Below are 26284 nucleotides of genomic sequence, written 5' to 3' on the forward strand. Positions count from 1 at the left end.
ATTTTCAAACATGTGACCAACACATATCATGCGGTGCACAGAAGAATCGGGTGGTGGTTGACTTCTAAGAGGAAAAAATGTCATGCTTTGTTTTCGGGACAACGACACAAGGATTACGTTATACCGTGATGCAATGACATATCCCATCTCCGTTATATCCATCCACTTGTCCACACTAACCTGAATCAAGCAAACATACACATATAAGTTATTTAAAGTTTATTCTTAAAAAAAATAACCTAAAAACATACCTTGGAAAACCCATCAACAAGTAGGGACAGTCTTAATTGTTCAAATCTCTCTGTGCCACCGAAGAGGTTGTTGTAGTCATGCGACCATCTGTCAAGTTCTTTAATCAATTTGTTGCGCACCAACGACCAAGAATCTTCCCCCATACCTAATAAACCGGTAATGGACCGATATCCAGTTACCGTCCGCTTTTACATCCACAATGTTGTGAATGAAATCCTGTCTAAATGGCGCAAATTGATCCAACATCGGGATGATCCTTGTTGGCTTCGGCGGTTCAGAAGATGATGCACTATGTTTCACTGAAGAGTTGCTGCTTTGAACAGAATGAAAAGCATCAACATACTCCAAGTAAGACGGATCACGCTTTGTGGATCTTTGACTTCTTTTCATCGGTTTCTTCGGTGCACCTTTAGTGTTGACCTTTGACGGAGGAGGGCACATAGAGTTATGATCAGGGTATGCAATATCTCAAAGTTTACTCTTGAGAGTTAGTTTGCCACACACATCAAGTTCCTCAAATCTTTCAGATATGGTCTCAATCTCTTCCTTGATGCTGTCTTCGACCTCACATAACCCTTGGTCTGAAAAGCAAAGTCTCCTCCAGGACATATGGACTGAATCTAATGGGATGCTGCCAGTAGTATACCTAGAAAGCTTACATGCACAAGGAAGACCGAACGTGCTTCTCATCACACAACCACAAGAAGAGGGATTGTTGCCGAGATAACGTAGACTCTCAACCTTGCCAACAATCTCATTTAAAGTGTTCCTTAAAACCATTCCAACAAGCCTCTTGTATAAGGTTTTTTTAAATACATGTCCAACCACATGCGTATTGGTTTCAAAGGATGCTTTAATTTCAACATGTTGCAGCGTGATCATGTTGTTCATGGCATCCCAAACACTACACAGGTCTCCAAGGCTATTTTGTAATACTCTTTTTAGAGCCTAATGAGCTGATTCAATCCTACATTTAAAATACACAACAAACATGAAAAATATACAACAATTAAATACCATTTATTAATAATCCTTACTAGAAAAAAAATAAGATTTTAATACCTGTTTGTTGTTGTGTTGCCTAGGTGCATGACCTTATTCGTCTAGGCTATAATAAATTTTTCCTTGTGGGGGATAATCCATGTGTTGCCTAGGGAGACGATCGTTTCTTAAAAATAGACATTGAAACCGTTCCAAAGCCCATACAATATTATTAAACACACTCACCCTCCAGATATGCAATCCAAGTAGAAGTCAAGTAATGGGAGTTTGTACCTGTTTGTTTTGTAGGTACTATCTATAAAAAACACCAGATGACATGCATTGCATAACTTTACTGCATCTGGGTGACACCAAAACAGATCACGCACCACAACTTCATCCTTCAATCTATGCCAATGGATGTATTGATCACGTTCGAAAAGCTTCATTAGATGTTGCATTTCGGTATCAGCTCCTCTTATTGAAGAACGATATGCACTTCTTGCATTGTAAATTTGCTTGATCGTGGTGCAACTGTTGGCATTGTGCTCCTTCAATGTTAGCAAGATGTTTTTTGGTTTCACCATTGACTTTGTCATATCAGCAATAATTTTCTTTTAATCCTTAGTCAATCGCCCAGCGTATGGATGTCCAACTAAGGACTTGGCCAATTCATGATTGTGAATCCCACAGATCAACTTCACCATCCAACCTTCCCCTCCATGCACTGGTTTCCCATGAAGCCTGAAAGGACAACCATATTTCCTACTCCCAGTGTCTCTCCTAACGAATTCTTTATTCCTACACATCTACAGACCACTCCTTTCACACCCAATTAACACAAATGAACTTCTTCATCTGCTACTAGTATCTGTGTCAGACCTCATAATCACTGCAACAAATCCGTTTTCATGGGCAACTGTTCGAGCCCACTGCAAAATATCATCTTGAGTACCAAAGACCTACAACGCAACTCTGACATATTAATTTTTATACGAAACATACGTTTAACCAAATGACTCAAACTAATGAACATGATTACCTGACAGGTATTAAAAGCATTCGAACAATCAACATGTGGTTCATTCACACCATATTCTTCTTCATTATCATAATCCATATAAACTTCTTGTGACATCGTGTAGTCGTACGTCCATTGATCTTCGTCCATCTTAACGACATATTACTAAATTATGCATCATACACAAGTAATACAAAAGTTAAAACTAAATTATTTACTTAAACTAAAGTTAACACTATATCAACTAGTAAAACATTTTACTACTACAACAAAATACAATTATTTTATCTAAATCATTTAATAATATACCTAAATTATTGTACCTAATTAAATCAATTATCCACAATTTAAAAAATATCAAATAAAAATATTATAAATTATAATATTCATATATATTAATTTTTTGACAAATTTAAAAATACAATTCCAAAAAAAATTAAAAAAATACAGTTTCCGAAAGAACTTCTTCTGGAAGAAGCAGTGTGCACTACCGGAAGAAGTTCTTCCGGAAACTTCTTTCGGAAGAAGCTCTTCCGGAAGCTGACACACCTTATTACGAAAAACGTTCTTCCGGAATAAGTAGCATCAACTTCCGGAACAACTTCTTCTGGAAGAAGGAACGTCTTCTGGAAGAAGTTTTTACTGAATAACCTTCCTCAACATTTTACTGCTTCTTCTGTAACATATGAACACAAAAAGAAAACAAAAAAAAACCATAAAATGCGTACCTCCGAGGGAATAAGAAGAGCAACTAGGATAGAAACCACCAACATTTAACCTTCACCAAACAACTACTTCCAACAAACTTGCAAAAACCACCAAAGCTTGCAAAAACTACCCAGCACACAGGACGAGAGTGAAAGTGAAACACAAAGGAAGCGTAAAACCGGAAGGCGCACTAAATTTAAAGAAAAACAAGACAGGGGCAAAATTGTCATTAAAATTTTAAGAAAACCAAAGCTTGCATTAAATATTTTTTTAATTCAGATTATTATTATAAAATTTAATGCATATTGTTATAAAATAAATAATATTTATTTAATATATATTAAATTTTGTAATACAAATAAAATGTTGCCATAAAAAATATTTTTTATTTTTAAAAAAATATACATATTACATAAGTAAATATTTATTATTGAAATTTACATGCGCATTAAATATGCATTAGAAATGTTAGTGATAATTATGTATAGTAATAATTTATGTATACTAATATTATTTATTTTATAATGTAATTGATTCATTAGTTTAGTTGGTTTGAGCATTATCATAATAACCCCAGAATCTTGGGTTTGAGTCTTGGCCATTAATTTTTTTTAAAAAATATTTTCCAATAAAAACCTTCCGGGATATCTACCGAAAAAGTTATTCCGGTATAAGAACTTCTTATTATTCCGGAAGAAGTACTTCCGGTAGTTATTCCAGAAGAACCTTCTTCCGGATAAACAGATTGGCACAAGGGCATTTTTGCCCATTCAAAAATTTGCTGGGTGCACCTAGCATGTCCCAAAACTTGATTGTGAAATTTGACCTATAGCCTTTATTCAATAAAAAGAACCTTATGACTAACTAGAACTAACCTTCTTCCAATCTTTCCCATATTTACAGTAAGCTTTATAGAAATGCTCAAGCTCCTCCAGTTTTATAATTTTTTTTAGCATTTTGTCAATGTATACTTAGGTATTGAAAAAAATTTGGTTAACTTGGTTAGGCATTATGGATTCTATTTCTTAACTTATAATTTTTTTTAATTTCAATGATTTGCAAAATAGAAAATTGGCTGACATGTTAGGGCCACAATGGAATAAGGAGGAGCTTGAGCATTTCTATAAAGCTTACCCTAAAACTGGAAAGAATATAAAGATTGAATAAAAGCAATATTGGAAAAATATTTTTAGCATTTCTATAAAGCTTACCGTAAATATGGTCATCATACAAAGTTTCCAATCATGTCTAATATTTTGATAATATAATAAGTTATTTTTTGGTATTACTATTAGAGCTATTCATTATAGTTGTCAAATGAAAACAAGCGATGAGTGGTGACTTTGACATTGCAACATTAGCTTGGGCTAGTCAACGAGCCATTGCATAGGCAGCCTGCCAAAGCACCAAGGTTGGAGAGTGTGTTTGGATGTTAGGATTAAAATGTTAGGTATGAGATTATAGCTTTTAACTGGCCTGTCTGGTTTCTAATAAAAGGATGGGATTATGTTGTTATTTGGTCCTCTTTTTTTTTCTTTTCTTTTTTATTTCCTTAATATATTCTTTCCAATATTGCTTTTATTCAATCTTTATATTCTTTCCAATTTTAGAGTAAGCTTTGTATGATGGCTAAGTGGTGTGCTAACAAGTTTGCTTTGATGCATCCTAAACCTTTCCACCACTTTCTTGAGGTAATTGCTTTGGGATAGGAATAGTTCACCCTTTGCTCTATCCCTATGAATATCAATCCCGAGTATCCTTCTAGCTGACCCTAGATCTTTCATCTCAAATTTTGTGTTCAAGCTTTCTTTGAGTTTCCTAATCTCTTCCTTATTAGCACTCGCTATGAGGATGTCATCCATATACAAGATAAGGTAGATAACACACACTTTCCCCTTTTTCAGGATATATACACAGTTGTCATATCTGTTTCTAATGAAGCCATATCTGATTAAGAACTCATCAAATTTCAGGTACCATATTCGAGGGCTTTGCTTCAGTCTATACAAGAATTTTTTCAGCAAGCACACCTTGTTCTCCCCTTCTTCAAAACCTTCAGGCTGGTTCATGTAAATGGTTTCCTTCAGATTTCCATGGAGAAAAGCTGTTTTAACATTTAGCTGTTCAAGTTCCAAATCATATTGATTTACCAGACCAAGTATGATTCTTATTGAACAATGCTTCACAACTGGTGAAAAAATCTCATTGTAATCAATTCCTTCAACCTGTGTAAAGCCTTTTGCTACCAATCTTGCCTTGAATCTAAGCCTTTCTACTCCTGCAATGCCTTCTTTCTTCTTGAAAATCCACTTGCATCCAACAGCCTTCTGCTTCTTGGGTTGATCCACAAGTATCCAGGTCTTGTTCTTTCTCAAAGATTTCATTTCTTCACTCATTGCCTGAAGCCACAACTGACTGTCTTCACTTTCAATTGCTTCCCTCCAGGTCCTTGGTTCTGAATTTTGAATCTCCTCAGCAACACTCAAGGCATAGCAGATAATATCAGCATGACCATACCTCTTTGTAGGCTTTGTCACCCTTTTTTCTCTATCTCTAGTCAATTGATAATTGGACAAGTCATGCTAAGTAGCCAGCTCTTCATTATCTCCAGCTTCTCCTTGATCAGTGTGATCAATAGTACTTCCACTTCCATGATCTAAAATCTCAGAATGCTTCACCTCAAAATTGGTACTCTCACTACTTGAGCTGTTATCCTTCTGCTCCTTACTTAGCATTTCCATTCTACTCTCATCAAAGGTTACATCCCTACTGATGATGCATCTTGTCTCACCAGGTTCCAATTTCCACAGCTTGTACCCTTTAACTCCTTCAGGATAGCCAATGAACACACACTTTACAACCCTTGCATCCAGCTTTCCTTGTTTAACATGAGCAAAGGCCAATGATCCAAACACCTTTAATCCTGAGTAGTCAGGTGGTTCACCACTCCAAGCTTCCATTGATGTCTTGAAACCTAAGGCTGATGAAGTACATCTGTTAATCAAATATGTTGTTGTGTTTGTAGCTTCTCCCCAAAAGGTCTTTGGCAGTCCTGCACTTAGTAGCATGCACCTCACTATTTCCAAAATGGTCCTATTCATTCTTTCTGCTAAACCATTCTGCTGTGGTGTGTGAGGGACTATTTTGTGCCTTTTGATGCCTATTTTCCTGCAAAACTCATTGAATTGCTCTGAAACAAACTCTAGGCCGTTGTCAGTCCTTAAAACTTTTAATTTTGTATCAAGTTGATTTCCAATAAGAGTATGCCATTCTCTGAATTTTTGAAAAGCTTCTGACTTATTTTTTGAAACATACAGTCATACTCTTCTTGAGAAATCATCTATGATGGTGAGAAAGTTTGAGCTTCCACCATGAGTTTTCACTCTAGATGGTCCCCATAAATCAAAATGCACATACTCAAAAGTGTTGGATCGAGTGGCCTCAGAATAATTAAGAGGGGGGTGAATTAATTATTCCTAAACCTTTACTAATTAAAAATTACTCTTCTAAGGCTTTTACTTATGTTGTTAAGAGAATAAGGAGTAGAAGAGAAACTTAACAGAAAGTAAAAGCGGAAATTAAATGCACAACGGAAAGTAAAAGAGTAGGGAAGAAGGAAACAAACACACAAGAGTTTTTATACTGGTTTGGCAACAACCCGTGCCTACATCCAGTCCCCAAGCGACCTGCGGTCCTTGAGATTTCTTTCAACCTTGTAAAAATCCTTTTACAAGCAAAGATCCACAAGGGATGTACCCTCCCTTGTTCTCTTTGAAACCCTAGTGGATGTACCCTCCACTTGAACTGATCCACAGGATATGTAGCCTCTCTTGTTCTCAGTCAAACCCAAGTAGATGTACCCTCTACTTGTACCTCAAAGGATGTACCCTCCAATGTGTTAAGACAAAGATTTCAGGCTGTTAAACCTTTGATACATTGTGAATGGGGATACAAAAGAATTCTCAGGTGGTTAGTCCTTTGAACACTTTTGTATAAGGGAATGGGAAGAATCAAAAGAATTCTCAGATTGTGTCGTTTTGAATTCTTTGACAAGGGAGAAGGGAGACACAAAAGAATTCAGGCGGTTAGTCCTTTGTTCTTTTGGAAAAGGGAGAAGAGAGACACAAAAAGAATTCAGGCGGTTAGTCCTTGGCGAATTCTTTTTGGCAAAGGGAGAAGAGAATGAAAAGATGAATAGCACAAGTTTTCAAGGTTTGGAAAACCAGAAAACTTCAAAAAACTTTTGGTACAAAGAAGAAGAAGAAGTTCAAAGAGATTCAAGGCTTGTGAAGGATTGTAAGAGATTGATTGGAAAAGTATTCAAGATTATTGAAATGCAAAACAAAGCCTTGCTTTTATAGACTCTTCATGTCTGGTCAAGACAACCATTAGAAGAGTTATGACTTTTAGAAAAACTTAAAAACCAATTTGAAAAAGTCAAAAACTATTTGAAGAGTTACATCTTTTGATTTCATTCAGACGATTACCAAAGTTTTGTTTTATCAATCAATGTATTACTAGCTACCGATGCCTGTCCAATAATAGTGGAACCTTCAAGAATAAACAAGCCATTACTTTTATTCTTGTTACCCTTAGCTATGATTAACGATCCATTTGAAATCTTAAGAACACCATTTAAAATTCTAGTTGAATATCCTAGATCATCAAACATGTTTATGGAAATAAGATTTCTTTTGAGTTCTGGAATGTACCTTACATTTTTCAGTAGATACTCTCTATTATCTAACATCTTTAGTCTCACAGTTCCAATGCCTTGTACCTTGCAGGGGTAGTTGTCTCCTAGCAGTACAACTTCTGCTGGTTTCAGTTCCAAGGTCTCAAAATAGTCCTTTCTCGGGCTGCTGTGATACGAGCATCCAGAATCCATAATCCATTCTGTTTGTGTTTTGGTATTAGAAGCTACTAAAACACCTGCACTCTCATAACCTTCAGAGGCTTCAACTATGTCAACAGAGTCCAAAGATCCTTTCTTGATCTTGTCTGGGCAGTCTTTCTTGAAATGACCAGTTTTGTGACAATTAAAGCATTTGAGCTTTGTTTTCTGGCCATTCTTTGAATCCCTTGACCTTGATCTGGACTTCTTTTCTCTTGTTCGCTTCTTTTCACTCATTCCACTTGAAATATTCAGGCTTTCACCATTATCCTCAGATTTGGAGTCTTGCTGTTTTTGCATCTCCTTGGTCCTTATTGAGGTTTGGACTTCTTCTAGGGTAATGTCTTGATCTTTGCCATAAAGAATTGCATCCTTGAAATGTTCAAAGGATTTTGGTAAGGAATTCAAAAGCAAAAGAGCTTTATCCTCCTCTTCAAGCTTTACTTCAATATTTTCCAAATCATCAAGGATCTTGTTAAAATCAGCCAATTGTTCAGTGGCTGTTCTTGACTCTGTCATCTTGAAGGTATACAGTTGTTGCTTCAAGCATAGCCGATTTGCAAGGGACTTTGTCATATACAATGACTCCAGTTTCAACCACATTGAGGCTGTTGTCTTTTCTCTTGCAAATTCTCTTAAAGCTTTATCTCCAAGGCACAAAATGATTGCACTTCTGGCTCTATCAATCATCTCTGATTTCTCCTTTGAGCTTAGAGATTCAGACATCCTTTCTTCTCCTTTAAGAGCTTATGCACAACCATATTGAATCAAGATTACTTCCATCTTGATTCTCCATAACCCAAAGTCATTTTCCCTTGAAAACTTCTCAATATCATACTTTGTTGTTCACATCTTTCTTGATCTTGATCTCCCCGCAGACGGTGCCACTTGTTGGTTCTTGTATCAGTTCTGCTTCTTCTAAACTTGCACAAGATCAAAAAAAGGAAGAAAACACAGCAAAGCAAGAACCTAAAGATTTACACCAGATTTAACGTGGTTCGGCAATGTGCCTACATCCACGGGAAATGCAGCTCATCATCATCACATTGATCATGAAACATTACAAGTTCAATACAAGCAGCAACTAGCTTGATCCCTCTTGGTTTCCCTTTTTCAAAACCTCTCTCAATCTCCTAGCTCTCTTTCTCTATTGAACTCTCTGTTTTTCTGCAAGAAAAACTCTATTTTTCAGCCCCTCCAAAAAACTCTCTCTGCATTACATGATCAAGAGTATATATACACTCTAAAAGCTAATCCTCGAAACAAAGGCTATACTTTGGTGCCAAAACCAATTCAGTTATAATAACTGAAAACAGTTATGACAACACCACTTAACACCTTCCACTTGTGCCATTTGTGATTTTGAGTCACACACCACAATATATATATATATATATATATATATATATATATATATATATATATATATATATATATATATATAATCATACTTCCACAGTGTTCCAAGCCATCAAATATTTTAAATTTATTAACTAGTGCCTAAGGACCCTAGTTAACATTAGAGGTGCTCCATGAAAAGTTTTTAATTGTTCTAGAAATTATGGAATATGTGCAGTTGCTATCATGGAAGTTGATGCGGTCTCGTACCAAAGTATTCATTTATCCACTCTCTTCTTGGATCAATAACCCTCTAGCATGTGTGAATGGTAATAGAGGAAATTAAAATGAAGATTTCTGGTTTAGGTAGCTGACTTGAAATGTAATGGTGTAGTGCAAGTGCATTCTGGATTTTTGAATGCAATCTTGCAACTCGTAGCTGCAGAATGGCTGCGGGCAGGCCACAAGTGCTGATATTGCACTATGGTTTACCTTGCTATTATAGGAAAGGGTGGGTTTATGCTTAGTGTCATTTTTATTGGATTTGTGGATGTATGGTTTATCTGTCAGGCCACTAGTAGTACTTTTTTTTTTGGTTTTCATTCTAATGATTATATTCATAAAGTCATGTTACATGAATTTCAGCTAACTAACATGTTGTAACAATAATTTATGGCAAACTGAAAAAATTACTGGCTGAGTCGCGGACAATGTCTCTTTCTTTAAGACGTTTTATGGCACTGCCAAAAATTGTGCAAGCAGACTATCAACCACGAAGTCTCCAGGATAAAACAGCCCAGATCACTTTATAAGATTCCCACTGCACTGAGGGAACCTTTGTAGAATTACACCCTCTTGTATGACTTGAAAAGTCACTCTAAAGCCAACCGAAAATATGACTTGAAAAGTCACTCCAAAAAATATGACTTGAAAAGTCACTCTAATAGCCAACCGAAAATTATGAGCGAAAGAAAGAAAGAGGGAGAAGTTTGCCAGAAATGCATCGGCTGAAATATGGGAGGGAGAAAGAAAAGTTGAGGAAATGCTTCTTAACTGGGACAAGAAAAAATGAAGAAAGGGACTCTCTATATATAGGGAGTGAAACACTATTCAAGTGTTTACTCTGAGCGACGTGGGACTTAAAGTTTTTTTTTTCTTTTCTTTTTCAAACTTTCACCCACTTGAAATTTGAAAAAAAGATTTTCGAGGATTTCATAAAATTGTGCATAAATAAAGGTGTCATACAACTTGAACCTTTGCATAGTGAGTAAGATTCAGATTTTACTAGAGTGACTTGAAGTCTTGAACTCTATCTCTGACATCAAACCACACACAACCTTTTCATAGGTGTATTCTATAAAGCCCATGCGTTAAAGGTCATGTACGTCTATCCCAGTATAGTGAACGCTCTAGAAAGTTTTGCCCAAAATTTCATATGTAGCGACCCCCACTTCCACATTCACATAGGTGAGTCTATCAAGAGTACTCCTGTAGCCTAGGTACTCCACTCAACATAGAGTATAGATCTCATTAAGAATTAAGAAATTTTTCATAACTCATCCTCTTGTTACTTCAGGAATCATGCTGCTTTCACTTATAACAGCATGTTCATCTCATATCACTTCATAACTTGTTATTACCCATTGAACCTAGTTCTTAGGATCTCCAGTCATTTAGGTCGGGTTACCATCATGAATGATTATCGCAGTAAGGGAAATATTCCCATTCTTTTAGAAGTGTTATGGACTTTCTCTCTAGTTAATCCTTTCGTCAAAGGATCTGCTAAATTATCATCAGTGCGTACGTGATCCACTCTAACGACGTATTTGTCGTTTCTTACCATTGTATTAACGGTTCTCAATTTTTGCAATAGCCGCGGTACTATCGCAATGGATCAACACAGCTGGTATCGGTCTTTCCCATAAAGGAATCTCTACATGTAAGCTTCTCAGCCAACTTGCTTCCTCACTAGCAGTTGCTAGTGCTATCATCTCAGATTCTATAGTGGACTGAGCTAAGATAGTCTGTTTCTTTGACTTCCAAGAAACAGCCCCACCAACTATGCTAAATATATAACCGCTGGTTGCTTTGGAATCATCTGAAAGAGTGTTCCAATCTGCATCGTTGTATCCTTCAAGTACAGTGGGAAACCTTTTATAATGTAATCCAAGGTTTATGGTTCTTTTAAGGTACCTCATTACCCTTTCAATAGTGTGCCTGTGCTCCATACTAGGTCTACTGGTAAACCTGCATAATAATCCCACAACATAGGCTATGTCGGGTCTAGTACAATCAGTGGAATACCTAAGGCTGCCAATGATACTCACGTACTCAGTTTGTCGTATACATTCACCAGTGTTCTTAAATATTTTTACACTTGGATCATATGGTGTACTGACAAGTTTACAGTCAAAGTAGTCATATTTCTTTAAGATCTTCTCAATGTAGTGAGATTGATCCAGAGAAATTCCCTCTTTTGACCTGGTAATCTTAATACCAAGGATTACACTTGCTTCTCTGAGGTCTTTCATATCAAAGTTGTTACACAACAATGATTTCACATCGTTCACTACATGAATATTTGAACCAAATATGAGAAGGTCATCGACATATACACATATGATAGTGTAAATATTATTTACATATTTGTAGTAAATGCATTTGTCACTTTCATTCACCTTAAACCCATTCGAGACTATTAAGTTATCAAACTTTTCATGCCACTGCTTAGGTGCTTGTTTTAGACCATACAAAGATTTATCTAACTTGCAGACTTTATCTTCTTGTCCATGAATCACAAACCCTTCAGGTTGCTCCATATAGATTTCCTCTTCCAATTCACCATTTAAAAAAGCAGTTTTAACATCCATTTGGTGTACCATTAGACTGTGAATAGCAACAAGAGATATTAGCACCCGAATAGATGTTATTTTAGTGACTGGTGAAAAGGTGTCGAAGAAATCCACATTCTCTCTTTTCCTAAAACCCTTGGCTACAAGACGAGCCTTGTATTTATCCACAATACCATCAGGTTTTAGTTTCTTTTTCAAGATCCATTTACAACCAATTGGTTTGCAACCAGGAGGCAAGTCTACTAAATTCCAGGTCTTGTTAGATTCTAAAGAATCTATCTCATCATTAATGGATTCTTGTCACAAGTCAGCATCCAAAGAAGACAAAGCTTCTTGGAGGTTTGATGGATCCTCCTCTAATGTATAGGCCATATAATCGGGCCCATAGTCTTTAGCAATTCTTGCTCTCTTACCTCTTCGAGGCTCTATTTCTGGTTCTGGTTGTGCAAGATTTTCACTACTAATAGCAGGAAGATGACTGGATGAAGTACCCCCACTATTCCTTAATTTAAAAGGAAATTTATTTTCATAAAATTCAGCATCAGTTGACTCTATGATCACTTTTGCGTTTAGGTCATAAAACCTATATGCTTTTCTATTAATAGCATAACCAATGAACACACATTCATATGCTTTACTTGCAAGTTTAACCCTCTTGGGGTCTGGGATCCTTACATAGGCTAGACATCCCCAAGTTCTCAGATAGGATAAATTTGGTTGTCTTTTATTTAATATATCATAGGGAGATGTCTTTGTTGGATCAAGTGGCCTCGAAATAATTAAGAAGGGGGGTTGAATTAATTATTAATGTGCCTTGACTAATTAAAACTTATCCTTCTTAATGTTACTAGATTTAATTTGGCTTTTACTACCAAGTTAAGAAAGTAAAGAACAATAATTAAAACTTAACCAAAAGTAAAAGTGATAATTAAAAGTGCACAACGGAAATTAAAGAGTGTAGGGAAGAAGAAGATAAACACAAGAATTTTATACTGGTTCGGCAACAACCCGTGCCTACATCCAGTCCCCAAGCAACCTGCGATCCTTGAGATTTCTTTCAACCTTGTAAAAACCTTTACAAGCAAAGATCCACAAGGGATGTACCCTCCTTTGTTCTCTTGGAACAACCAAGTGGATGTACCCTCCACTTGAACTGATCCACAAGAGATGCACCCTCTCTTGTTCTCAGTTACAACAACCCAAGTAGATGTACCCTCTACTTGTACCACAAAGGATGCACCCTCCAATGTGTTAAGACAAAGAATTCTCAGGCGGTTAGTCCTTTGAATCTTTGTAAAGGGGAAACAAAAGATATCTCAGGCGATTAGTCCTTTGAAATCTTTTGTTTAAGGGAAAGGGAAGAATCAAAAGAATTCTCAGACTGTGTCCTATTGAATTCTTTGAAAAGGAAGAAGGGAGACACAAAAGAATTCAGGCGGTTAGTCCTTTGTTCTTTTGGAAAAGGGAGAAGAGAGATACAAAAAGAATCCAGGTGATTAGTCATTGTCGAATTCCTTTTGGCAAAGGGAGAAGAGAATGAAAAGATATAACACACTTTTGTTTTTTGTGAAAGAACAAGGTTTGGAAACCAGAAAACTTAGAAAGCTTTTGGCAAAGGAAGAAGAAGAAGAAGTTCAAAAAGATGTTCAAAAGTTGTGTGAAAAAGTTAAAAACGTTATTGAAATGCAAGTCAAGGTCTTGCTTTTATAGACTCTTCATGTCTGGTCAAGAAAACCATTGGAAGAGTTATAACTTTGAGAAAAATCCTGAAAACCATTGGAAGAGTTACATCTCTTGACTTTTTATTCAAAACGTGCCACTAGTAATCGATTACCAAAACCATGTAATCGATTACACAAAGCATTTTATGAAAGGATGTGACTGTTCACAATTGATTTTGAATTTCAACGTTCAGATACATTGGTAATCGATTACCAATATATTGTAATCGATTACACCATTTAAAAATCAATTGGAACATTGCAAATTCAGTTAAAAGCTTTTGAAATCAAACTTTGCCCCTGGTAATCGATTACAAGAAACTGGTAATCTATTACCAGAGAGTAAAAACTCTGGTAACTTACAAAATTTTGAGAAAAACTCTTTTGAAAAACAAAACTGTGCTATGTTTGTTTTTTGAAAAATCTTTTCAATACTTCCCTTATGAAGTCTTCTTGATTTCTTCTATTGAATCTTGAAATCAAACTTCTCTTGATTCTTGAATCTTCTTGATTTCTTCTCATGAAACTTGAAATTAATCTTGATCTTGAACTTATTGACTCAATCTTGAAATCATTCTCTTGGGCTTTTTATCATCATCTTTGTCATCATCAAAACTACTTGAATCAACTTGATTCATAATCATGAAGCTTGCTTCTACAGTCTTGCTTTTTGATTTGGGAATTCTATTTAGCACATAACAAACAGTTAATAAAATTTTGCCCCACCAAAAAGATGTTGCACTTGAACTCAACATAGTAGCTACAACTAATTCTGTAAAAGTTGTATTCTTTCTTTCAGCTTTACCGTTCATTTCAGGTGAATATGGAGCAGACGTCTCATGTATGATTCCATGCAAATTATAAAACTCATTAAACAAACTAGAATCATACTTTGTGCCTCTATCACTTCGAAGTTTCTTAATTTTCTTATTGAATTGATTTTCAATTTCTGTTACATATAACTTAAACATGTCAAGCGCTTCACTTTTATTTTTCATAAGATATACATATGTATAATCAGAGCAGTCATCAATAAAAGTGATAAAATATCGTTTTCCATTTCTGGTCAACGTTCCATCAAATTCACGTATATCAGAATGTATTAAATCCAATGGCTCAGATTCTTTAACTACTAATTTATGTGATTTCTTAGTTATTTTAGATTGACTACAAAAAACACATTTTTCAAAGTGATTTGAAGATAACTTTGGAATAAAACCTAAGTTACTCATGTTAGATATGCAACGACTATTTATTTGACAAAGTCTAGAATGCCAGATATTAAAATCACACAGCAGCAGAAGGAGAAACTTTATTAATATCAAGATTCAATTTGAACATCCCATCGGTGGCGTACCCTTTCCCTACAAATACCCCATTCTTGGTCAAAGTAAATAAATCTGCACCTATGGTCTGAGTAAACCCAACCTTTTTTAAAAGAAAACCAGAAACCAGATTCTTTCTCATCTCTGGAGTATGCATCACATCTTTGAGGATCAAAGTCTTTCTAGAGGTAAACTTCAGTTCAACATCTCCAGTTCCAGCAACAGTAGTGGTGTGGGAATCACCCAACAACACTTTCTTATTTCCAACATTCATGTATGTTTTAAACATAGCACGATCATAGCAGACATGGCGGGAGGCGCCAGTGTCTACCCACCATCCATCTGATCCTCTAATCATATTGATCTCAGTTATCACAGCTATGTATGACTCTTGAGTCATGTTAGCCTGGGGAGCACCTGTCATTGAAGGATTACGTGCCATATGTCCTGGTTTTCCACAATTGTAGCAGAGGAATGGTTCACCGGGATTATTCTTGGCAGTTGGATGTTGTCTAGCATGTTGTGTGGCGTCCCTAAATAATGGCTGGTTTAATAGTAATAAATTAAATAGCAGAAACCATGGGAATTTTTTTTTCTTTTCCCTTTTTTTTTGCACTGTTATTCATTTCACGGTAATTAAATTCAGAAGGAAAATTATCACTATAGAGTCTTGAATGGCTAGTTCACAACTCTATTCGGCTTCATTTCTTTCTGATCACTCATAATCTCTAAACTATTTTGCTCTTTCAAAAATATATCAGCCATCATTTTAGGTCGTCACGTGAGAAATAATAAGATGTGGTCGGTAAACTCTTTTCAAATAAAGTTCGTTAACATTTCCTTTTCAAATAACAAGATGAAACATAATTGTTTCCATCATCTAAAACTTTCCAAAATATGGGAGTTTGCAAAATAGCAAAGTGACATCCAGAGCAAAGGTAACAACTGTGGTGGCTTCAGCCACAATATATACAATCATCAAAATTTCTATACAATAGGTCTACCCACCCAAAAATCAAAAGAGTAAACCTAGCAGTCTGAATTAGATACACCCACCCACAAAAAGTATGTACGCCTAGTCTAAGGAGCCGTCTGCTATGATGAAGAGTCGTCACTATTCGGTGTCCCTCCAGGGCCACTCTCCTCTGTAAAGTCTGCCTCAGATGCTGACATAATATCCTCTGGGGAATCAACATCAGGGAGTGGGTCTTCATCATCCTCAGGTAAGTCAAGGGCGTCCATAGCAGGTTCAGGAGGTAACTCCTTTGGATCCTCTTCAAGATCCTCTTCAGAGGATGACACCTTTATCACTTGAATCGGCTCAACTAGTCGATATGGAGTAGGTGTAGGTAGTATCCACTCCACAGGCTATTGAAGTGAACATGCGGGTTGCTCCGGATGAACTAGTGAAGTAGTAGTGAGTCGAATTGTGCCCCGGAATTGGCACCTCTCATTGCCTTCGAGGGTCTCCCAAACACCCTCTAGGCACTCCATCACCACGTGATCATGGATCAACTGTGCTGCCATCACGATCTACAAGAGATAAAAGAAAGAGGGTAGACTCTTTCACAAGAAATCTAACTACACAGGTAACAATACAATGCGTCCCTTAACGACTATGCATAGTCAAAATGTCTTGTTCAAGGGATTTCCTCTCTGGTAATCGATTACCAAAGTATGTAATTGATTACCAGTGCCCAAAAACGAATTACTCAGCCTTTGCACATTGGAATCTACAAGTTACACTGTGTAATCGATTACACATAAATGGTAATCGATTACCAGTAGCAGGTAGAACTATGTAATCGATTACACACAACTGGTAATTGATTACCAGTGCCCTATCATACTGTGTAATCGATTACACGCAATTGGTAATCGATTACCAGAAGCTACTTAACATCATGTCTCCATTTTTAAACCCTGTAATCGATTACCCACAAATGGTAATCGATTACCAGAGGCTACTTAACATCTTGTCTCCATTTTTAAACCCTGTAATCGATTACCCACGAATGGTAATCGATTAACAGAGGCTAATTTTCAGATACCACCCAAGATACATAGCTGGCCAGCCGCCACACAAGCCTCCTTGCTTCGTGGACTTTGTTCTTTTATTGGTTGACTGCCAGGAGCTCGCCTACTTAGGTACGTCACAGGTTCTCACTGACTGACTATGCTCGGGTTGGATCGGGATTAGTCAAGCTTGGTTTTGGGCAATAGCACCCCACCTGACGTCCCCAAGGTCTCCTGACCCCCGCGACATATCTCCAGGTACCACTCTATGGTCAACAAACAAAAGTAGGAAGACTGACTCTTCCACGTTTTCTCACATCAAGCTTATTGGATTATGGGGCACCCATCATATGTGGTACTAGGTGGCGATCGGGTGATGATGCAAATCAACTATCCCATTTCCACAAGTCAGGCATAAGCACACCATTCCTAGTTGCCCACCTTTAAATTGAGTTCACGCACTCCTACGTAGCCCTTATCCTCGTTCCTCTCAGCACCGGGTCCCCATCATCCCCTCCAAGCTTTCACAATATCCAAACAATTCAATTTCATTTGTCATGAAACTACCCTAAACCAAGAAAACAGAGTGGAGGCAGAAAACTCTCCACAAAACTCATTCAAATTCCACAGTTTTTCCTACTCACATACCCCAGTAACATTCTCTTCGTTCCGATTCGTTACCCATTGGATCGCCTTGAAACTTTTACTGGAGGTTCCTAATACAGAAATCTAAATTTTGACCATTGGGATATGCTAGAAAATATCTAGAACACGAGATGTACTACCTTTCCCATGACTAGCGCTGCACAACCATTTTTCTGCATAATTGGTAAAATCTGCTGCACAACTTGACAGCTTTTGCTGCATAATTCAGCAGATTTCAAATTCTAGCTTGCTTGTATCCAATTTCACTCAAATTGGATCCTACAAGTCCTAAACCATGTCTAAATCATGTTTAAACCAAAAACAAACTTCAAACCAAGGTAAATCAAAATATAGGTATACAAAACCCACCAATTTAGTGAATTCTCAAGGTTTGAAAGGTGAAAATGAAAATTTGGTAATTTTGGGGTAAACTCTCATCTTCATCAAGTCTATAACATTGATTTAGACTTGCTCAAATTGGTTTTAAGGTGAAATCTCCACCTATTCAAAATTTGGCCTCTCTACACCCAATTTACCCTAGAAATGGCTCTTTCCTTTCACATTTGTCACTCATTTTTCTCATATGCTCTGCCCAAGCTTTCCTACAAGTCCTAATTGACATTCTAAACTAGAATCAACTCACTTTAGACTCCAATTTCCACTAACCCCAAATTTGGCTTTTCTAACCCTCAAAATCTCACACTTTTCCACTTACAACACTACCATTCTCACATTTAACCCTAAGTTAACTCTCCCCATCATCTCTACCTATTTTCTATCAACATTTTAAGCATACATATATCACAAAACATCATTATTAAACCCTAAATCAGCATGGGTAGTTTTGCTCACATCAAACATGTCAAGTTTAGCATGATTTCAACAAATTCCTTCACAAATAACTAACCTAAGGCAATAACCTAGTAGAACTACCCATTATAGCTCCCAAAAACCCAACACCCACAAATTTCAAGTGAGAAGAAGTCCACCCTTACCTGAAATTTAAAGCCCCACGAAGTAGAGGTATGCTCCAAGACTCCGAAAATGGCTTTTCCTTGCAATTTGGGGTAGAAAGGAAGAGGAATTTGGAGCTTCAATGGAGGCAACAATGGTGGAGAAGAAGAAGAGAAAAAGCAACGTGGAAGGAGAGAAGAAGCTGCTGAAATTTCTGAAGAAAGAGAGAGAAGATTTGGGCTTTTTATAAAAAAAATGATTTTCTTTTCTTTTTCATTTTCTTTTCTAAAAGCAATTGCCACATGTCCTATTTTAAGTGGAGCAAAAGGACCCACCTTTTTCCTTTGATTTGACTTCATACTCAGCCACAAAGGAGAAAAAAAATTGGACCTTTTTGGATGCTGAAATTCTGCATCGGTTTGCGTGCTGCATCTCTAGTTCCAGTTCCTCGCGTTTCTCTGCACCCGTCGGGGCCCGTTTTCGAAAGTAAGCAATATATATATATATATATATATATATATCAAAACGCTCAGAATGAGACCCTGAGCGTGGTTCAGAGATTGGTTTTGCTAAATTTTAAGTTACACGCAAAACGATAATTTGTAGACTAATTAATTGCGAATTAATCTATAGCCGTTCGGTTATGGGTTACTCTTCGTTAATTAGTCTAACTCGCGTATCTTTCCCCCAATGTACATACTTCAACCAAATATATATATATATATATATATATATAATTATTTAAATGTAACACTTACAAAATTTCGGGTAGAAATTCTAGGATGTCACATGTTGGACCCTTGGGGGGTTCTTGTTGCGGTTGGAGGTATTGTTCACATCGCGATTCTTATTCTTAAAGTTTTTGCCAGTAGGCTTCAAAACTGCACCTGTGTTCTTCCTTTTAGTGTTGTTGTGAGACACAACCAACACTTCATCTTTCTGATCTTATCTGCGTGCCTCTTCCTCAATGCGCAGACGTGTTATCAGAGAGTCCAAAGAGAATTCTTTGGTCTTGTGTCTGAGAAGGTTTTTGAAATCCTTCCAGCCAGGAGGCAACTTGTCTATGATGACAACAACCTGAAATTGCTCATCCAAAGCCATACCTTATGATATGATATCATAAGCAATTTTCTGTATCTCATGGGATTGAGACTCTACTGATTTATCATCAGTCATTTGATGCTTGAGGTAGCGGCTAATAGCATACTTTTTAGTTCCAACTTCCTCAGTATCATACTTCCTTTCCAGAGCCAGCCAAACTAATTTGGCAGACATATATGGGCTATAATAATCATAGAGATCATCAGCTAACCCATTCAGAATGAAATTCTTGCATAGGTAATCATTTTCATTCCAAAGAGCTAATTCCATAGTCATTTTATCCTTCACTTCCTTCTCAGCATCTTCAGGTACCACTGGAATATCAGTGTTCAAAACATAGGCAACTTTCCTCATAGTTAAAGAAAACATCATCTTTTGTTGCCAACGTTTGAAATGATACCCTTCAAACCTAAAAGGTTTGTTGAGGTCATTGCTGTTCGAGCTAGTAATATCTCCGGTAGCCATGACAGAACCGAAACGCGTCTTAAAATTGTTGTAACAATAATTTATGGCAAACCGAAAAAATTACTGGCTGAGTTGCGGACAATTTCGCTTTCTTCAAGATGTTTCGTGACACTGCCAAAAATTGTGTAAGCAAACTATCAACCACGAAGTCCCCAGGATAAAACAGTCCAGATCACTGTATAAGATTCCCACTACACTGAGGGAACCTTTCTAGAATTACACCCTTATGTATGACTTGAAAAGTCACTCTAAAGCCAACCGAAAATATGACTTGAAAAGTCACTCTAACAGCCAACCAAAAATATGACTTGAAAAGTCACTCTAATAGCCAATCGAAAATATGACTTGAAAAGTCACTCTAATAGCCAAGCAAAAATTATGAGCGACAGAAAGAAAGTGGAAGAAGTTTTCCGGAAATGCATCGACTAAAATATGGGAGGGAGAAAGAAAAGTTGAGGTAATGCTTCTCAACTGGGACAAGAAAAAATGAAGAAAGGGACTCTCTCTATATAGGGAGTAAAACACTATTCAAGTGTTTACTCTGAGCGATGTGGGACTTGAAGTTTTCTTTTCTTTTCTTTTTCAAACTTTCACCCATTGTCTCATTTGTTCTAACATAACATAATAAGAAACACAAATTAATATCAAATTATAAAAGAATAAAACTAAAAATTTAAATTTTAATAAATGTCATTAAGCAACATGAAGATGACCACAAATATCCAAAGATACCAACTGCAATGATGAAATTATAAATTATTACTAGTTTGAATAACAGAGTAAATAACTTAAAATGAGGATGACCTGCATTATAGCATCGGGTCCTTGAGTCCACCAACTAGCGCGTGCATCAAATTGTGGTGCTATGACTTTTCTCTTCTGAACCTAAAAAAAATTCACATCATGAAGAAAAAAAATCTACATGTCAATATCAAAATATAAAGAAGTATGAATGAAGTAATTTCATAAAACCACTGAATCTAACTCTAAAGTAAACACTAGATGCAATAAGCTAAGCTCAACATAGTGCAACCCAATAAGATTTTTATTGCAAAGCTTTAAGGAATTAAAAAATAATAATGAATAAAGATTTTACGAGAAACCATTCCATTAAGTCATTCAATGGATCTTTTGGAATAGGTGGTAGCACTAGAGCAGGGACCCTGCATTCAGAAAGCAAAAATAGTATATAAGAACATAGAGCAAAATACTGCAAAACAGCAGAAAAGCCAAAAATAAAAAGGATTCATGATTAGTTGAATCATAAATGGGGCTATACAATCCCCAAAACCTAATCTACATCAATTTGGTCATACAATCTAACTAAGTGGAGCAACAATTATGTTAAATAACTTTACCTGTTTTCTATATCATTCCCCCTGAGCAGGAAGAGAAAATGGCTTTAGCACTTGAGGGAGAGCGACACCTCTGACTTCTTTAGATCTGGTGCTCATCATGTAGATCTGGTGGTCGTGTTGGTGTTTTCGGCGCAATGGCTGAAGGAGTGGGAGTGTACGGTTCCCTTGGCGGCAACGTTGTTGTCGTCAAGCAACATGGTAGTGACGAGGGCGGAGAGCGCCCTCTTGGCGCAGTGGACCTGGCCGTCACCGACGGGGGTTTGTTTAAGTGCCGTGACGACAATCTCGGCGAGGCATTGAAGATCCTTGACGGCGTCGCAGCGAAGGGTGTCAGCATTGCAGACCTCGACGACGCGGTTGACAGAGAAGTTCAAAGATGGAGTGAGGGGAGTCCACGAAGGCTAAGGCGCGAGCTGAGCAATCACAATAAAAATAAAAACTCACCTCATTCAAAGACGGTTTTTAAAACGATCGTCTTTGAAATGTTCCTTCGCTTAAAACATAACAACAGTTTGAGAGAGGACCGTAGTTGAAACTACTATTTGAGTAGTGATGAATTGAGAGATCAGAGGAGTTCTAACAACATAATACTCTCTATTATATATACTTTTTTCTAATACATTCTATTTTATTAGTTAATATTGAAAATTATAAAATTATAAATTATATTGATTACATGAGAAGGGAAACTCACGTAATTATGATTTTTAATAATTATTTTTGTTACTTTTTTAACCCAAAATTAGATCAGATTACTTAGATAAGTCTAAATTATGATGTAAGCCAATACAAATCTAATTAATGGAACCAAATAACTTTTTCTCTTAAATCCGACTCAATCACAGGGCAACCACATTAAATACTACCAACTAGCTCTCACCCCAACGGTCTAAAATACAACTTTTTTTTTTTTACAAGCGTAAAATAACTTTTATTACTTGATAGAGACGATAAAACATAGACATAGAAAAAGAGGGAGACAATAAAACATATATCTAGCCACATTTTCATTTTATTTTAAAATTACTTTTCTAGATTTGTCTATAGTTATATTGATATTTCAATTAATTTTATTTTTTTGCTAATCATAATATATATTAAAATATAAAAATGAGCACTTAAATTAAATCTTAAAATTTTAAAAATTAAAAATTAAAATAAATAATATATTTTTAATGATAGTTTGTGAATAGTTTATCATCTAAATATTAATTAAATAAATTGAAAATTTTCATTGATAATTCATTCAAAAATTGATTTGATTATATAAAAATTAAAATATATATATATATATAATAATAAAATAATAAGCATGCAACTAAAATTAAATAAAACATTTATCTGATTATCAAAATATAAAAACTCAAATTTATTACATAAAGATAAATTTCATAGTTTACGTTACATCTATAATTAAATGTATTTTTTTTTTTTGAGAAATTATGTTTGTTCAACACGTTTTTACTAAAAATATTTATAAACATAAAAGAGACAAGAGAAATGATAAACATATTGTTTTTTATTTATTTTTTATAAACAATGAGAAAAATGTTAAATAAGATGAGTGATATACGATGGACGTATCTATATATATGGCCAAACACCGAGATTAATCTTATTATCTTATATATAGTACTCTCAAGTATGCTAGTACGTACTCTTGTCCTTATGTCCATGGCTAGTGATGAGCAGGGTGATATATATAGATGCTCCCCCATCACCATACCCCTTCTGGGTGATGAAAAAGTGCACCAAGAGAATGGGTAACACCTCGTTTTTCAAAACCTGCTTCCTCATGATTAATGCTCTCTCTGGTTTGTATGCCCTCTCCTTCCATCCTCCTTGTTTTGTATATTTGTCTTTTTTGTTCAATGTTTTTGCTTAGTTTATTAGGATATATGTCTATCGAGGATTGGATTTGTCTTTCCAGGGTTTGGAGATCTTGTTGCTATGTAGCTTTTATAAATTGATCAATCTTTTGTCGTTCAGATATTACAAGTATCTTTTGTCATAGTCATTAATTATATATATAAAACTTTCTCTGGAGTCCTTAATTTTTTTACAATACTATAAAGTATCATTCACTTTAATATTTAATAGGATATAAAATGTCTTTTTGATTGGTTACCTTTAGCTTAAATATGATTTTGATTTTTATTTATAGAATATTTTGATTTGGTCATTTAAAATTTTTTATTTTGATTTTAGTCAATATAAAATTTAATAAATTTGATTTTAGATTTTGGTATAAGTAACCATGTTATTTGATGATATAATAATGGTGTTTGAAACCTACTCATTTATCACATCATTTAGAAGTCTCTCAAGACAATTACGTGGAGTTAGTTTTAGTAAACAATATTTTTAAATCCCTCATTAATTATGATGTTATCAATTTTTGGAACATATAGAAAAAAAACACAGTTAAAAGAAAAAATTAATTAGTTAAAAATAGACTAAATTACATATATATTTTATCTTTTATGATTTAATTTTTGTTCAGTTTGGTCGCTTATGATTTAGAAACTTTATTTTACTCTCTAATGTTTTGATGAAATAGCTTCATATTAGGTATTGACATTAATTGCTAAATGTGACGAAACGAAGACAAATACACTTTTTTTAAGACTCATTTTTATCCTTAATGTTTTTTAGAAGGGTTCATATTGGTCCCTTGTGAAATTGTTTAGGAAATTTGAAATTATTTGAAAATGTTAGAGATTAAAATGAAACTTTTAAATATAAAAAAACCAAACGGAACAATTTAAATATAAAAAACCAAAGGGAACAAAATCGTGGCTAAAATAATGGAATATTGACCAAAATCGGTTGAAAATATGAAAACCCACGTTGCTGTTTAGCCGAAATACACAGAAACCAGCCGAAATCAGTTAGAAACAGAGACCATGTACGGTCGTGGATAATCACGATCTAGGATCAATTTGTTTAAATTTTAGAAGTATTAATAATGATTTTGAAATGTTTGTAACAACCTTCTACCAAAATCAACTAATTTATGCAATCATATTTTCAGTTATCTTTTAATGCTTTTGTGAATATTACTGTTTTTCTTCTAAATTTAGTCTTTCTTTTATTTCTTTCATTTAAGAATCACCCGGAATCAAGTACTTTCTCTAATAACTTAGAGTCACACCCAAGTTAAGAAGGAATTTTTTTCTCTTGACAACTAAATCACTTAGTCACTTTTCAAGTTTTGGAATTGTGTTAAAATAGTTGTAGCGGAATCCATTTTGATTAATCATTAAGATTTCTCCCAACAACGAATACAAAGAAACAAATATGTATTTTACTCTTAAAAAAACAATAAAGCAAGAAAATTGATCAATAGTCCCTCCCCCCTATCTCTCTCTCCGCGTTTCTCTTTCTGAGATGAGTTACAAAAAATACTAAGCTATTGTCAGAAATATAAAAAATTGCATTAGTATAATTTATACTTTGGATTCAGGAGTTGGTACAATATCCCTTCCTTATGCACTAGCATATGGAGGATGTCTAAGCATATTGTTATTCTCTGTGATGGCCCCTGCTTGCTGTTACACTGCCATATTGGTCAAAAGGTGCAAGGATAAGGACCCTCGATATCAAGACCTTTCCTGACATAGGTCAACATCCATTTGGAGACAAGGGGAGGCTAATGGTATCAATTGCCATGAATTCTGAGATCTACCTAGCTGTAACAGGTTCTCTAATTTTAGAGGGAGATAATCTGAACAAATTAGTACCAAACGTGCAACTTGACCTTCCAGAATTAACAATTGGAGGCACAACAATTTTCACCATAATTGTTGCCCTTATTATTCTGCCTAGTATTTTGTTGAGGACCCGAGCATGTTATCTTATGTTTCTGCCACTGGGGTTTTAGCTTCTTCCATTTTCCTCCTCTCTCTATTATGGAGTGGCACCTTTGATGGCACAGGATTTCATGCAAATGGAATACCAACTGCTATCAGTTTATATGCCCTATGTTATAGTAGTCATCCAATCATTCCAAGTCTCTACATTTCCATGAGAAACAAAAGTCAGTTCTCTAAAGAGCAAAGCAAGTTTGCTAAACATGGATTAAAACTGAAGTTATATATTCTCCCTTTTCATGATTTAAATTCCTCTATTTTAGGCAGGTCCTCTTTGTATGCTTCTTAGTATGCACTATTGTTTATGCAGTAGTGGCTGTTTTGGGCTACTTAATGTTTGGAGAAGATGTGGAATCAGAGGTGACTTTGAACCTCCCAAGGGGGCAAGTTAAGTTCATATGTAGCAATATACACTACCTTGGTCAATCCTATTGCAAAATATGCATTGTACCTTACTCCAACCATTATTGCTATAAAAAATAAGGTTTCATGGAATTACAACAAAAGGTTCACACATATGCTTATTGGTACCTCTTTGCTCATCAGTAGTCTAATTGTAGCCGTGGCCATTCCCTTATTTGGATCCATTATGTCACTTGATCGGGCATTACTATCAGTTTCAGCTTCAATTTTAGTTCCATCAGTGTGCTACTTGAAGATTTCAGGATCTTACAAGAGATTCGGGTCTGAAATGATCATCAACTATTCAATAATAGTGATGGGGGTTCTTATTGCTGTTGTAGGTACTTATACATTTCCACTTGTGGGCTGCTATAACTGA

The 26284-nt window shown here is 35.6% G+C and overlaps 1 pseudogene; it reads left to right on the forward strand.

Annotated features, from left to right (window-relative positions):
- The first annotated feature begins 23299 nt into the window (after nucleotides 1-23299).
- LOC114373064 lies at nucleotides 23300-26284 on the forward strand (annotated as a pseudogene).

The sequence above is a fragment of the Glycine soja genome, chromosome 11, assembly GCF_004193775.1.
Source record: "Glycine soja cultivar W05 chromosome 11, ASM419377v2, whole genome shotgun sequence".
In the NCBI taxonomy this organism is placed as follows: Eukaryota; Viridiplantae; Streptophyta; class Magnoliopsida; order Fabales; family Fabaceae; genus Glycine; species Glycine soja.